Below are 17,787 nucleotides of genomic sequence, written 5' to 3'. Positions count from 1 at the left end.
AGAAAAATGACGTGTCAACTCTCTTCTTAGAGATCGAAGCGGTAAAAATTTGTAAGACAAATCACACTCAGTAGTACAGCTCAGAACACTCAAGATATTGTACATTCTTCTTTTAAAAGTTATTAAATAAAGAAATATTACTCTCGTGTTGATAACTTGGTGCTGCAGTTAGTTTATGACATATTTGGTACTTAAATGAGATTGGAATGTAGTAGGCACATGTATATTTTACTTGTACTTCATTCTTAATAATTAGTCGCGATATATCAAGACATTCATGAAAATTATATAGTAAAATGTAAATTGTTGACACAATATATGGGATAGTAATATAACTCTTATAAATCATACGAGTTTTCTCAATGCAATTAAAATAAAATATTAGTGGAAGAAATGAGTAATGCAAAGAGCACTTATTTCATTTGTAGAGTTATATACATTACTGTTCGAAAGTATTCAAATATTTGCTTATATTTGATAGAACACGTTCTGATTTTCAACATCACGAATAAATTAAACTACAACAATTTTACTCTTCATAATTATCTTAGTTATACACGTATGATAGAATATTATATCGCAATTAAATTACTGTTTTAAATACCAATAGACGATAATAAAACTGGTATTTGCAACTGTCAAACCTTTCAGAACCATTTTATTAGTTGGCCAGCTCCTTATCCTCGAATTATTTATTTTCTGTATTATAAATTAAATGAAATTACTTTCTTTAAATTAATAGAATCCCTTCCGACGTTAGTTTAAAGAGTTATATTTAAATAATAAATGTATGTAATACATATATCTGGTAAATAGTAAAATATTTAATAATACACAGTAAATAACGTAACAAAAGTGGTTCTGGTCCTTTAATAAATATTTTAAACTTATAATCTTCCTCTTTGACACTATAAAAAAATACTACATATCGCTTATAATTATTAACTCATTCTTAATTTGTACATTTTGTTCAAATTCAAATACTGTCACTAAAAGTCGACCAAACTATTGCAGATACTTATGAATTGTGGTATATATACATATATTGCTAGCATAAGACACTTGGGAATTCTGCAATTGCTTTATTTTTCTTTTTTCTTTTTACATGGATCAAATCTTATTGAACATAAATCACTTTGGATTCGATAAGAAAGTAATTGCTCTACTAGTTTCTCATGTTAGTTTCGTTATCCTTTGCCCTTTCTAGTAATAAAGTCGTTCAAATAATGTAGTAATTTTCGTGTTCATTATTTCGAAATTTTCATAAATTTCATGTTACTTGTGAAGACAGTGGATAATTATACTTCGTAATGATATGTCTTCCGTTTGATCAAACCGTAGTTGATCGTTTCGCTGTGTTTGACATGTTGGTCACGAAACACGTGGGATACGGGTAATGCCGAGAAAGGAGAATGTAGGAAGTTGAAAAAAGTAGTGCCACTATTAGCAAATATTTAAATATCCAGCGAGACGTGTGGTTAAACTGCAAAAATTTGTTACGAAACAAATGCAAATTGCAGGACGCTAAAACGTTCCCTTTTTTATGCGTTTTGCCTTTTTATCTTTCTCTTGTTCGAAACTGGAATGCCATTAATAGACTGCTGATATTTATGCAAATTCATATGTTTATAAAGGCAAATAGAGAAAAGTTTGTATATTTTATACACTTTTGCATATTACGCGTATTCTGTGCATTTTTTTTCACTTTGAATGTTACCATAAATGCATAAACATCCGCAGTCTGGTCATTAATATTAATTAGACGTACGATACGATACAAATAATAAATGTGATATGATACCATATTTACCATACTAATTCAGCATACCCAAAAAATGATAAATGTGGTCTACATATGAATTAAAGTTGTTAGAGTAATTTTAAACGAAAGGGAGAGATAATTAGAAAAGTATAAAATATGTTTAAATGATGTATAACGCGTATAATGCGAAATGTTAATGTTATTAATTGTTGTTTCTAAAATATTTTTAAAAATTTTCCTTTTAATTTTTGTAAAAAAAAAAAAAACACAAGAATTTTGTTATTTAACATGTGCTTATCTTACTGAATCAAACGAAGAATTCCTTGAGTTAGAATGTTATAAATTTCTTATTTCTCTTCTCATAAAACTTTGCTTGTTTTTTAAAAGAATAATATGTAATATTGCCTTGCCTGCAGCTAAAAACAGTAAAATTTTGCGATATAGCTAAAGTACATGAAAGTAGTATTATTACATAGGATACATAGATGCGTTTCATAATAATTATTACACACAGAAATATAACTCTTATACTGATAATTTAGTACTCTAGTCATCTTATGATATATTTCATACTTAGATGTGTACTTTTGAAATTTAATAAGAAATAAAATTAAAAAAGAGGAAAATCAATCTCTTAATAAAAAGCTCCATTTAAAATTTCAAAGCATCGAGGCTATTGCAGGAGTTTATGTACTATTATACTTTGTAGAAAGTTTGAATGCAATTTCATTGCTTTCGTGACGTTACAAAGTTTTATCCGGTAATATATTTGCACCGCCGTAGAAACGCTGGGAAATTCTCGTTTAAACGATCAAAGGAAATTCTTAAAGAGGCGTAATTAGTTTGCAGGACGCAATATTAATTAGAGTTCTGGAACACGTTTGCAAGAAAAAAAGGAGCTTTATTAAATCCCGCTACTGCGTTTATACTATTACTCTAATTTGGGTTAATAATCATGAGTCATTAATTCTCTTTTTACTTTGAAATCTAACGTCTTTTTGCAATTTTATGGCTACCTCTTTCGTATATACAGCTTAATCTTTTTCGATGTTCCCGTATTTCGAAAGCTCTACCTTAATCCTCTTCTCACTCATTTTTAAGGAAACTGTCGACAGAAAATCAGAAAAATAGAGAAATGTTAGAGATCTCAAATACACAAGTTAGAATGAAAAGGATTTTTCAAATATCAAACGGAAAAGGAATACAAATTGAAAAATGTCAAACTTAAAGAAAAATAACGATTAAAAGATTTGAAGCATCAAGATAAAAATAGAAACTAAAAATGTACCTATGATTGAGAAAGACAGACGTTAAGAAAATCACAAATTTAAAAAAAGAAATAGGAATGAAAAGAATACCAAATGTCGAACAATTACCGGTTTGTGACATAAATATTAGGCAATCGGTCGTTCGAACAGCTTATCAACGGCGTGTTATATCATACGACCAGCAATTACGAATGCGTCAGGTAGCATTCTTGCATTAAGGAACGGATCGTTGACCCCCGGCAGACAGACCGTCCAAAAATCGTCGGCCGGACGTGAAATTGTATTCAGAACCAGACACGGGAGCCTGCGTGGCTTACTAAATCAATGGCATCGAAATTCCACGGGAGAGGACCAGCAAAATTCTCGTGTGGCTCGGATCAAGTATCAACAATTCATTAAAAATAGCAATCGCGCCCCATTCTCTAGCCCATAAACATGAATCATATACATTACGAAGTTTATAAATAACAGTTCCTGCCTATTAAGAGAAAAACTTTCAAGACATGAATGGAATTAGGATTATTCTACAACGAAATCTTTTGGCGTGTTTTTTGGCTTTTCTAAATATCGTGATAAATCAATGGGGAAATTATTTGATTTTGAAGATCAAACTTTGATTTTGGAGATGATAAATTCTATATTGAATACAAAGCAAGTTATATATTAAGGGATAAATAATGATTGTTCGATGCTAGATGTTTAAAAAATCAATGAGAATTGTTTGGTATTAAATATCGTTTAAGCAATACATTTATAAATACTTAGATCATTTTAAGACCAACTAAATTTTGTCGTAAACTTTGTTTCAAAAGGAAGCTCGAGAATCTTCTACTGTGTTATCTTTCATTTATTTTGCTACAAGATATTATCTTTCATATCCTGCCAATCTTATACATTGTAAATTGCAATGCACTTCATGAATTCGTATTACGTAGTTAGTAGTGTTACATAAATAAAATGAAGATATTCCTTCATTAAAATGCTTCCGATTATTATTTGATTATAAACTACAGATACGCTTCATTATCAAAAAATAGCGAATTTAATGCAAATTACTAGGCGAATTGTTTTTAGATACTTTAGCGATATTCTGCTACTTAGGTATCTGGGTCCTTTTGCAAAATAATGTATCAATTAGTGATATCAATGAAATAATAAGCTAAGAGTTGTAGGTTATAGATTTCTCTTTTACAATTTTACGTCGAATAGGACAATCAAATATGTAACTTGTAATTCGTAAAATTTATTTGTGAAACTTAATTTATTATCGAACTTGTTATCATAATGCAAAAATATTTAATATGTATAACAACTATAGTAACTTACAGATTGAGAATTTCGCTAATAATAGTAGCTAGTATTATCAGTTATTAAGCAAAAATATTTGTACGTTGCACGAATGAAATACCTATGTCACTTCTTGCTCCTGTAACCGAGATTTTGTAAATCTACCACCAGGTTCTATAAATTTCTGTCGCTACAAGCTAATTATTTTGCAAAAGCTAATTTAACTTTGCCAAACCATCGAACTATACAACGTTTTACACTTTACACAGTCGATTGATATTCCTGGAACAAGTAACTGCACAACGAGTCCTTTAAACAGCTATTTCGATTCTGGAGATCTCTGAAACTCAATGTGAAAGCTACGAAACAAGAATTCGTTTTCTACACATTTTGTACATCGCGTACAAATCGACACATGTTTTTTCGCATCGTATATAGGTCCAACAGTATTTTTTATTTTTCTTTTTTTTTCTTTTTGGTATAAAACGTTCGATACTCCTACAAATGCCTTGCGAGCTACCATTAAGCATTTCTAAGAGGAACTTTTTGTAGGCCAGCAGAGAATTCCAGCTGTTCGCCTACCTTCGCGCAGATCATTGTTCTTATCCGCAAAAATGCTCACCGTGCTGCTAATGGAAGAATTACGTAAATGTCCGCGATCGAGATCGAGTTCCTTGTTCGTGCTATTCGAACCATCTGGAATTAATGAAAAAAGTTTGTTTTCGAGCGTTATGATATACAGTTTTCATGTACGTGCTTCGTCGATTAAAAGATACTATGCAAGTCATTAAATTCTAATCAAGATTGAAGGAACAGGTTGGTAAGCGATTAAGTGCAATGAAAATTCAAGTGATGAAAAATGTAATTGGTTGATATATGAATATTTCTGGTGTGTCTAGATTATGCAGAAAGGACGAGGAATTGGAACAAAGCATGTTTTAGTTAAACAGATATTTGTATATATTAGTATACTTACTGTCACATGTTATAAATTATTTTTATAGGAAATTTGGAATATTATGTAGATTAAAGTAATTTATTTTGGTCTACTTCTTTTTAAATTTATTATGTAAGTAAAAATGCACCTAACTAGTATTTATATAATATTTAGCGCAAGATACAGAGAACTGTAAAAAATATAAAACATACGAAAGATAGTATGAAAACATGTACTTTAATTTGTTTGCAGAAATGATACCTAAGATAGTATTTCTGAAAATATATTTTAAACTGATTTCGCCAATTTAAAGATGTTATAATTTTTTAATTAAACACGCTAGGAAAAAATCTTTAAACTGATTCAATAAAATATTCGAATTAATTTAAAGAAATTAGACTACGTAATATTGTCCCCTGTGAATCATCTTGTAGTAAAAATACAATATTTCGCAATACAATTTATTTTATCTTTTTTATTAGATTATTCATTGAATACTTCATAAAATTTATCATAATATTAAAAAAAGAAGACTATTGCACACATAATCTATTTAATTGGAAAGAACTTTTCCCGAAAAGGTTCTTTTCTATTAAACGTGCTGCATAACAGTAACTAGTTGCACATTTCTTAGCTCGTTGAATTATTCAGAATTACGTATTTCGAACCACTGTTGCAAATACATATTTCATCATATTAAACGTTACATTTCAAACAATTATCTAACTACGACACTATAACACCATAACTCTTTCGAACAGCAATTACACACGTTACAGTTACCTCGCCAACTGTTTTACATTTTTTACATAGTATACGAGGTGCTTATGCTTTTCTTTTTTTCTTCTCTTTTCGCAGAGCTCTACTGGTACGCACGGTAAATCCGTTATCCTAAAGCCAAGGTCCACGGTGAGTCATAAATTTGCACATAATTACACAGTATAACGAACAATACGCAAAGCCGTTGACCGGTCTAGCTTACGTTACATATTCATTTCCACGAAAATCACCGTCGAATTACGCCAACCACGCTCAATTAGCCTCCGTTTCGACTAATTATTTTCTCTGAAAGTCGAGTCGTTACGCGCCACAAGCGTGATAATAAAAGTTAACCCCTTTCCGTGTCGCAAACTCAATTATTTAACGTTATTATCGCGACACTGAATTCTCTCCTCGTGTTACGGTTCTGTTACGGATTTCGGTTAAATTAGTTTAATTGCAACGCCGTGAAACGAAGTTCCATTGAAAACTTACTCGACATTTTAATACAACATTTGTAATAAGCATTTTACAACGTTGCTCTGCCATGCAAAATGTATTAAACATATAATTTTGGAGCGTTTGATATGCATTTTTAGTTTTAAAGGAAATAAATATATAATGTGCAATATATGCAATGTATAATATAATACGTAGTACGTAGTAGTACTTGTTACTAATTTTCCAATCTTGTATCAATTTACATATTAATTGCAATTTATAGAAAGTCTATCATTTATATTTTTAATAATTTCCTCTATATTATTTGCACTCTCGTCCCGATATAAATTCAACAAGTAAATATAAATTTTACTACAAATTTCTACAAATAAATAATCACATACACGGTGTCCCAAACTTAGAACGTCAAGCTGCAAAAAACCTAATTTATAGGCAGAAAGAAGGAAAAAAGAATGTTACATAAAGTTTGTCAATAAACGCTTTGTTACAGAGTTATAAACGATTATTGTATGTATGAAACAGATAACGAGGCATTCTTCATTGCAGCAGACAAAAGTTGACTGTATTATTGTGTCAGCATAGTTGCACGTTTTTTTTATCGTCTGGTGTCAATTCCGTGTCGTTAATAGTTATGATAATAATTGAATAAAAAATGATTACCTAGTATTTTTAATTCCTCATTTCAAAACGTCGTCCTTGCGTTCGGACACATGCTTGACATTGATGAACAATGAAAATAATAATATTACGCAGTTCCTGAAAATATCGTCGAGTTTCAAAACCTGCGTTTTTTATTCGTTACGCTAGTTCTTTATGCGAAACACATTTAAAAGATGGAAAGATCGTAGTGGACCAGCTGTTTAGCCTCCATGATTTTTTGCTTACTGGGAACTATGAAACAAAAGGTTTATTCTGCAAAAGTGAGATCCCACAATAAACTAGTGCAACGAATAAAAATGCAGTTCCTGAAACTCAACGAAATTTTCAGAAATTTCGAAATATTATTTCCATTGTTCATCGATGTCAAGCTTGTACCCGAGCACAAGGATAACATTTCGAAATGAAGAATTAAAAAAACTAGGTAATCATTTTTCATTCCATTATTATCATAACTATCAACAACAAGGAATTGTTACCACACGATAAGAAATATGTAACTACGCTGACACAAAAATACAGTCACCTTTTGTCTGTTGTAATGGAAAATACGTCGTTTATTGACAAACTTTACGTAATGTTCTTTCCCTTCTTTTCGCCTGTAGATTAAACCCTTGTAGTTTGGTGGTTTAAGTTTAGGACACCCTATGTAGACTATTGGCCAGCGGTGTTTACATACAAGCATTCTCTAAATGCACAGCGCATCTCAAGAAACCCGGAATGTAATTAAATATATTTATCGCTGTTTCCCATTGTGTACACTTTCAAAACTCCAATTTAAATTCCAATTAACAGCTGCAAGGCTTCCTGCCAGGCTTGAGTATCCATTATAGCTGTACAACGTTTTCACCTGGTTCGCGGATCGTAAGCGTTCGTCACAACTTTTCCAAACGAACGAGACGGCACGAAGGATTTCCATCAATCACGTCGTCGTCGGTATCGCTGTACGCGTTTTACGAGATGGAAAAACATGCCGAGTTTTCACTTTTCATCGGTGCTCGAGACACGAGAACGCGCAATTAACCGGCGACGAGTCTCGTAAATCATCGCGACAATTAAACAAGCGACGCTTACGCGAGCACCGTCCAATTAGCAACCAGTCGCAATTATCTTATACGTCCATGCTCGTAGCGCGACGACTTCCCCATTCATAATTCTATTATTCCGATGAATCGTGAACGCGGTAAAATCGTGACGTGATTGGCACAAAACATTGAAAACAACGATCATATGGATGATATCGAATCATATTGATGTCACTGTCGCGTAATTTTTAGCTTTTATTATAGGCAGCTTTTAGTTGTCTGTTGCCGTGACACGAGATAAATTGTATTCATAAAGTTGAGTTGAGGTTTCATTTGATTTTTCATGCAAGTCGATTGAGACACTTTTAGTTGTAGTAAAATAAATTTCGTCGAAACTTGTAAATCTAGTTACTTGATATCGACTATATTTAACTCGAAAATTGTAACAGCTGCGAAATAACACACACACAGCACAGACACGCTTCGTATTTTTTCATATTTTCAAAATTTTAATACTACTATTAAATTAAGATGTAAATAATAATAATAGTAATAATAATGAGATTGATAGAAGTAATATTAAATACATCAACAATAGTATGAGCATTTCTATAATAATCACATTAATACGAATTTGGCGTAGTCCGTATATATTAATCTAAACCAGAGAGATATTCTTTGAGTGAAGAAACACATATAGTAATAATAATAATTAATCCTAACTAGAGAGGAATCTTTTGAGTGAAGAAACGCAAATAATTATAATAATAAAAAGTTGATGATCGTTGCTCGTTAATTCCGTTAAATTAGAAGAAAAAGGAAAAAAAACAAATTATATAATATTTTTGCAAGATTACTGAATTTTGGCTTCAATAGATATATTAGTGTTGATACAAAGATCAAGTTAATTTCACTTAATATCTTCAAAACCTATTTAATAATATAAAATTAAAATATTTATAACTGGAATTCAGTTTGCTACTTAAAGTAAACTTCAGTTTAGTTAATGAACGAATGTCCCTAAAAAGGTCATTACCGTTAGACATAAAAATCAGAATGATTTTTTTAGTTGTGAACAAATTTGTGACAATTGTCGTGCACTTAAATGTTACTTCAATCTCGTTACAATCGAATATTAGTATTTATAACATCTTTTTTCTAAGAGATAATAAGTGTCTTGTTAAATTGTTATGCATGAGATTTGGTTCATTATTTTGATTAAAATAATCTAATGTAACATAATAAGAATTTAATTAGAAAAAAATAGGTACAGTCTGTTTGATTTATATAAATATATTAAATGAATTTGTTAAGATCTATTCCCTTTCGTTTGAATAAAAAGTATATTTTCAAATGTAATTTTCCTTCAATTTGATGATGGATTTTGAGGAAACTAAAGGTCGAAGTTATTTGATAAACGTAGTTATGAAAATGTTGATATTATGAAACTAAAATGTATATGTTAATGAAACATTAAAATGAATTTCTACAATTATTAGCTCGTCTTTGCTATATTAAAGAAAATTTCTATATTAGCGTTCCACTCCGCAAATTTCAACACCAACTATGTCAACAGTCCCGATTACCGGCGATCAATCTCGCATGCGTGTAACACATACATGCCCGATCAGCCATAATCAATCTCAAACACCATCAGTGCACATTCCAACCGCGAAACTTCGAAACCTCCAAGAATCTATACATCCTACGTAACTTCACAGAAAATCTACGAGCACTCCTTTTACAACGCGAATAGATCAACGACAAATAAAAACCACGCAAGTAAAAGGAAATTTACTGTTAAATACACCAACGCGATCTCTCTGATAAATGAATGACATTATTCCGTATCGTGTTATCATTTACTAAACCGCCTATTAAGGCAAGTATTTCCTAAAAGAAATCTAAAAAAACCTAAAAATGATACGAGACCACCAGAAGCTCGTTTAACCGGTATCGATTTACCATTAATCTAAGAAAACTTGACTGCGTTACCGGAAAATAGGATTTTTTTTTTTTGTTCAAAATGCATGGAAATTAGAAAGCAAAATGAGAGAAAATGAGAATGAAAAAGGAAGTCGAACACTTTCCCGAAAGAAACAGAGATAAAAAGCGAATCAGCGGCCAGTTAATTGGCTAAACGATATTCAACCCCAGAAATAGCAAGTCGGCCAACAATTTATTGCCGTCGATATTGTAACAGGCTTGGAAGATTGCCTCGATTTAACGGAAATACAGTTCGGCTTGGCGAATACGTGCCGCATTTACATAACAGCGCGCGCGTACGTTACGTTTGCGTGCAATTAACGTTGGCATCGATCAGTACCTGTAACCCGTGGCACGGGCTAATCCTCCGGGATGAATAGACGCAACTCCACTGGCCTCCATCGCGATGAAGCGCCCGTTACAAACGCGCGCCAACGTCATTAACGGTGAAACTACGGCGAGCGGTGATTATGGTGTTACGGTTTGGCATCCGGGTTTCGCGACCAAACAACTTGCCATTACATCCCCTTTTTCTTCTCTCTTTCTTGTCCAATCTTCTGTTACGTTTGTACAACCGGTTAGTGATATCCTTTGGAATTATCATTTTGAGTAGACACATGAATCTTGTGTACCGTGGTTTACAGTTTTGTGTGTTGTTTTATTAACAGTTTATGAATGGTATTTTTTTTTAATCGCTGAGTTGAAAGTTTTACGCTTCATAGCATGTTTTTTGAATTTTATTAAATATTTTAGGAAATATTAACATTTTAAATATTAAATTAAATAGAATTATTAAAGTTCTTAAAAGAGATAGAGAATTATTTTAAATAATTCTTCTGTTTTCGTAACCTTCGGATTGGAACTTTAACAGAAGATATCATAAAGGTATCTTTATTTTGTAACGTTGATAACGCGTATTTGTTAGATGTTAATGTTTCCTAAAATATTTAATAAAATTCAAAAAACATGCTATGAAGCGTAGAAGTAACAAAAAGTATAATATGACATTGTACGTGTATGTTTGACAGAAAACAATCAGATGATGTACTTTGTTTGAGTTTTGAGAAATTAAGATTTCTTTCTTTAAGTTCAAAGGAATATTCGAAAATTTGTTGATGATATATAATTTAAACTAACGACACATTATTTAATAAATGGACACGAGTTATATGACACACATGGTAACAATTTTCTTAATATGCGGAAAATATGCTACAAGATGAATATTTCATGTAGACGTGTTACTAACTTGAATTGTTTCATTGGAACTCTAGAAACATAGAAACACATTTTAAATGATTTCTATAGAATTATATTGACGATTCACTCTCCAAGAGTCAAGCACACGGGATCAACTTCTCACGATCAAAATTTACAATCCAGAATGTGTGAACTGTTTCACGGTCGCATTCCAACCGTTCTGGGAACCTCGTTTCTTGTACTTCGAAGAAGTGTTAGAAAAGAGGTATAGACACTGCAAAACAATCCTAAGAATATTCCAATACATATCAATTAATTTGCAAATATTCGTACAATATAAACGAATTATTTACATCAGCCAGATTTAAATTCTGTATATTTCGTTATTGTTGCTAAACAGTTTTATGCAGAAAACATTCAAACGTTAAAAATCAATTAACAGTTTACAATGATACAAATTTCAGTATTATCAAGTATTATTAAACTCTATTGGTTAATTTTTGCTAAATTCCAATTTATTAAAAAACGTATCTCTTAACTTATCAAATTCATTTATTTATCTTCAACTTGAGCGTGAGAGAATCTCTGTTCCTCTCAAGATTCTGTTGTGATCCAATGTTGCATTAATGATAACAACAATGCCTGAGCGTATAAATATTAATGCCACAATCGCGTTTATAAATCAAGTGAAACCAGAGATCTAACACCTGGAAACTCGGGTGCCTGTCAGTTCCCATGGAATTAAAGTCTTCGTACCGACAACGAAATATGTATATACATATATACATATATACATATGTGTATATGTACATATTATTATCCCATTATTATCGCTATACGACGATCATTTTCCTCGAGGCTGAAAGTTTCGAACAAGGGAACAAAAAAGAATCAGATTAACTACTAAACGTACCGTTTAAAGGATAATTGAGCGGAACATTTTCCCGTTCCAACTTTCTCCGCGTGTTTACGTATATTTTTTTTCCCCGAATCCTCTCTGCACATCCTTCTAACATTTACGGCAATGGACGATAAAGATCATATACGTAGGTACGATTCGCTCGTTCGTAAACTCGCGTAGTAAATTTGTTTCGTTCGACTTTCAATCCGCACCAGTTGAATTTTATCTTTCATCTTTACGATGCTACATATTTTCCTAACACTTTGCCTGACGTTACCGAAGGAGATAGAAGATAGAGAAAGAGATATATCGGATTGAGATAGAAGATACGAACGCGTTTCTTAAATATCATGCATTACTGTGCAATACAAACTTTCTTTTTCATTGAGGCAATTGGAATCTTCGTATAGAGATTATTTTTCAATACAACTGCACATTCTGTGTAAATTATCAAACAAATTACATACAATTAGGATACATTGTTAACTATAATTTTTAATATATCAGTCATTGTTAGCGCATCGTAAATTATAATACATTATTTTCGTATATTATTAAATTATAAATTCTAAGGAACGAATAAGTAAGATTATATTGTTTAAACTCGAATTAATACAAATTAGCTTTTGTTTCGCCGTTCTGGAAATTATTTTATGCTTGTGAAATATAGATTTATCATGTGAATTACAAGTGCGGACAAAATATCCATACATTTAATTTATAGCGTATGAATATAATTTTTAATGATGGCTATGCTCGTTAAAAAAATTTATTAATGCTGAAAATTCACGATATTTGTGTAGAGTTTCAGAGTTTGGATATATAAATTTTACCGTTCACATAATTCATAAATTTCTCTATATTTCTATGTGAAATATTTCTCTATATTTACTATATGAAAATATTTATTATATTTATTATATAATAAAAATAAACTGAAATAGTCAAGCAAAATTTTTAATCATTTCATGTTAAAAATGATCAAAAAATTTACTTCGACGGCAAAATTCAGTGACTCTCGATACAGTAATTATATCAACATCTAACACCTAAAATATTTCCGTGTTATAAATTTCAAAAACTGCTCCATCTTTTTATAACGCTCCGTATAAACAAAAATTTAAAAAATGAAATAACATAATGTCAGATAAAAAAGAATGAAAGATTGACAAGTACTTATGCAGATGATCTACCCTAAAATATAATTTTATGAACCTTGGTATTTTTTACTATCACAATTGTATTGTAAAATTACAGTCCTCTTTCACACCGTTTACCTTTTAAACATTCTTTGATCCATCAGTCTATTACATTTCGTTAAAGGGATTAATATTCCACAAAATTTACAAATATATGCTTGTAATCCTCTCCATGAGAAATCTTCCATGTACATGGTATCTCATGAGTAATTCACCGGCAAGAAACTCATTAATTTACACGGTTGGAGAGATTTCACGTTTAATGGAGTAAAAACATCGAGAACGAGAATCACAGAGAAACGAATAGTGCCTCGTTTTTGTTTGGTGCGTGGCGCGATAATGTTGGATGGTCGGGAACACGATCGCTAATGACGAGCAATCATTTATGGTGAACCACAATGTACGACTTCGCCGTGTCTGCTGTAACGACGAAAGTCATCGACACCGCTATAGCGTGTGTTACCATAAATTTAAGGAATCCTTAACATCGAGGAACACGATGTATTTTCTTGAAGGCTTCTTACGTATATTTTGTATCGTTTAAGTTTTTTGCTTCAGAAGATCTTATACTTTGCTGATTCATGCTATGATAACGATGTATTCATTTTATACCTCGAAATATTTTTACGATATATAAATAAATAATAGTTGGCGCTTCTTTGATTTATGTAACTCTTTTTTTAAATCATTGTTTTGCTGTATTAATGCTTCCTTTACATTGTTATTTACATTATTATTTACATGAATCATCCTTAATGAATAATAATTTCTTTTGAATATATAAAAATAAATATTAAAATAAATTACTAGCTTTCTCTTTTCAATTTACGGATCAAAATACCAAATACTGGCAAACTAATCGTAATTTATTCGTTTCATAAAATAAATAACTCAAAATCACAGAGGATATTAAATAATCTGGGAAATATAAAATACTGAATGGTATAAGTGAAATTTGAAATAAATAAAATTCCCTTATTTATATTTATACGTCTAATTTGACTCTACACAAACATAAGTTACGTTTAAAGAAAAAAAAAGTGATAAATGTTAGGTATTTTTATTAGACACGAGCAGATCTCGACATAATTGGCTCTGAACGCTCGTTGACGTTCGCGAGTTACGGTGAGAAAATTCGTATCGATCTATCGACACAATTCAGGATACGAAGGACAAGAAAGTAATTCCTAATGAAAGGTTTCGCATCGAGCTTCGGATTCACACGCTCTATACGATGGACTCTTCCGAGCAATTAACGACCGGCAACGCGAAACGACTCTGATTAATGTAATTTCGTAACGATCGATGTTCGGTCAGACGACGAGCTGATCTCTCATGTCTAACGTAGCAAAAAGTCTCGTTATTGGCTCACGTTTCGAAATGGATTCTGCGTATACAGGGTGGTCCTTTATGGCTATCATTTAAGATGCTTGGTTGGTTAAAACATCTAACACGCTTCGGATCGAGAAACTGCTGATTTGACCAGCTGATCGATTTGATCTTGTGAAACTATGTTGTTGCATAATAAATTTCGTTTCCAGGTAAATTATATTCATAGGTAGAACTTATTTTCGAACGAAAATTTTTTAGGTAAAAGTCATCTGAATATGAGAAATGAAAATGCAAGAATTTTTCTGTACGAAAGTCGTCTGATATTGCGAATTAAACTTAATGAGATCTTTTAACTGTTATTCGCACAAACATTTCGATATTAACATAATTTTTTTGAGAGGTAATATATACTTTATATATTCTTTATTGTCATTTTAAGATAAATTCAAGAATGTGTATAAAATATCCTTATGCTGTTACGTGAATAAGTCCTTTGAGATCTTCGACTACGTTTTCTGAAGTAGTGTTTCAGAAAATTATCTAATTACGTAGAAATATATGGAAAATTATTTCCGATATACGAAGGTTAAACATTTATTTGTACTGGAAAAATTTCGCGACAGGTATCTTATTTTATGTGCAAGTATATAAAATTAATTTTCTTGCATTTCTCAATGAACTATCTATAATTTTTATTATATTACATAAATCGTTAAGAACGATTTACAACTGTCATCTGACTACAAAAATTATATTCGTATCTTAGCTCTACTAAGTATGCGTATTCAGTAAGATAAATAACATGATTGAAATAAAGATAGTGTTTTCAACAATTATTTGTTATTTTTATCTAGGCTACAAAATATGTATTTCTAATGCTACATGATAAATATTTTCGTAAACTGGAAAAATTCGAGTTTTCTGAAATCAACTGCAGGTTTCAGAAGTTAGTATTCCTTTTCTAGAAATATTAGTTTTGAATAATTTAAAAAACAATGTATTTTTGAAACATCAAAATGTGTCATTTTCGAAAAGATAAAAATGATAAATATTCATTGAAAATTCATTTTTTACGATATCTATTTCCGTAACGTTAAAAAGCATACTCATCGCTCAGCATGAAATATAGTTCTCTAAGATCGACATTGATAAAAAGTTGATGATTGAAGAAGTTATGAAACATTAAACATGCTTCTTGTACCTCATTCCATGTGGTAAGAATATTCCGTGTTCTCTATGTTTTTTTGTTTTTTATATTCAACAGTGTAATTTTAGAAATTGAAGGGAAATTATATAAGTGTTGCCAAAGTTGTATAATAAATATACCAAGAATTATAAATGACAAGGATAATTAGAATTGTCTACTGCATAATATAAGAATGTTTGGCGTGACGTTTTCTCAATATTGTATCAATCTTCATTAGCCTACGTAGGTCAATATAATTTTATTTTATGATTTAATGACAAAAATGTACATTTTGTGCAAATCAAACTTAATTGAATATTACCGTGGATTTGTAATCTTCTAACGTCACTTTGACGATGCAGTTTTTTTACCTAAATTATGCCGCCCATTGATGGTATCTACATATACATATACATAGACATATATGTCCAGGGACCAAGATGTACTATACAATATAAAAGTCAGGACTAAATAAAGAAATAAATATACTTGTGATCTACTTGGTTTAAGTATATAAATTAATCTCTTCGATAAAAATGAATAAGTTACCTTATTTTTATTTTTCTCGTAGATCACAAATATTGAAAATAACCACAAACTTTTGAACTATAATATACATCTCTTTGATATAAGTTAAAGATTGATCAAAGCGTATTCTTCATATCATTTCTAATAATTTAATGGTAAGAAGAAATAAATATCTATCTTCTTTCTTCTAAATATAGGAAAGCTTTTGTTTAAAAACAATCTGATATCGAGAATTTTGAAAAAATTAAACTACAATTAGTCCAAAGGATACTCAAAATCGTGAATTCTTAATCCAAAAGAACCACAAAATATTTTTTGATGAACACTACGATTATATCCAGACAATTAAATATTCAGTTGCAATTAAAGGGTTTGCAGCGATAACTCCAATGTGTAAATTGTATTTATTAGAAAAGAAAGTAAGTCATAGGTTTCACATTGAAAAGTGCAAAAGTTTACTACTACGAATATTAGCGGACTATAAATTTTTAGCATGTTTGTAAAAGCAATTTGATTTTAATTGATTTCAAGTTGGTTTCTGTTGGTTTACTTGAACTACTGGAAAGTGGTGTAGCCTCCTCATATTGTAGCAACTCAATTCAATTATCTTTTTAAATACCTATTCTTAATGTGTGTTTGTTTTATTTTAATGAAAATATTCTGTTTTATATGCATTGATTATTTGATTATAATTAGATTACGGATTTTCATACGAATTCATATTTTTGTTAATAAAAATAGCAAAATGAAACCTAATCAGAGATTGATTCCACTTACTAAATATTATAATAATTATTTCACTCTGGATATTTTATATATTTTTATATAAGTGTCGTGTGCATTACGTGTAGATAATATACAAAACTTTATAAACTATACATACGTACAAATCCATAGTGTAGTTATAACAACAAAAGGTTGCTACTCGATCAATTGAGTATCCATTTTAGTTTGTATTTACTAAAAAACAATTTTCATCACACATGTTCATATTCTACATTGGCAAAACAATACAGATATACTGCCAGGTTAAAAGATTATATTATATCTACTAGCATTAAAGTAGATCACCCTGTATACCGTACACATGTTCGCGAGACAGATGCGTCGACATGAATTGAAAGAATCGCGTGACGGCCCCGATTTCTGCAATTAAAAGACAAAACCGTACGACTAATCTGCTCCTCGAATGATCGTGGGATAGCGGCGATAATCTGTGCGATACGCGGAACGCGGCAGATAAGCAACTTCTATTTGCTCTGGACGCTGTAATTACCGATCTAGAACGTCACTAGATT

The 17,787-nt window shown here is 30.9% G+C and overlaps 2 protein-coding genes across 6 annotated transcripts in view; one reads left to right on the top strand and one right to left on the bottom strand.

The window, feature by feature from the left end:
• Positions 1 to 17,787, top strand: part of LOC138179972 (DNA ligase 1) — a 347,112-nt gene that overhangs the window by 207,688 nt on the left and 121,637 nt on the right. Inside the window, exon 7 of the mRNA XM_069113298.1 lies at positions 6,113 to 6,163. The gene's annotated coding sequence lies outside the window, so the exon portion shown is untranslated. The remainder of the gene's footprint in view (positions 1 to 6,112; positions 6,164 to 17,787) is intronic.
• Positions 1 to 17,787, bottom strand: part of LOC138180010 (class A basic helix-loop-helix protein 15) — a 286,135-nt gene that overhangs the window by 193,025 nt on the left and 75,323 nt on the right. The window contains exon 4 of one of the 5 annotated variants that reach the window (XM_069113390.1): positions 4,940 to 5,013. The exons of the other annotated variants lie outside the window; for them this stretch is intronic. The gene's annotated coding sequence lies outside the window, so the exon portion shown is untranslated. The remainder of the gene's footprint in view (positions 1 to 4,939; positions 5,014 to 17,787) is intronic. 5 annotated transcript variants of the gene reach the window in all.

The sequence above is a fragment of the Bombus flavifrons genome, chromosome 1 (assembly GCF_040668555.2).
Source record: "Bombus flavifrons isolate JBK064 chromosome 1, iyBomFlav1_principal, whole genome shotgun sequence".
NCBI lineage: Eukaryota > Metazoa > Arthropoda > Insecta > Hymenoptera > Apidae > Bombus > Bombus flavifrons.
This window is presented reverse-complemented; position numbering and strand designations above follow the sequence as displayed.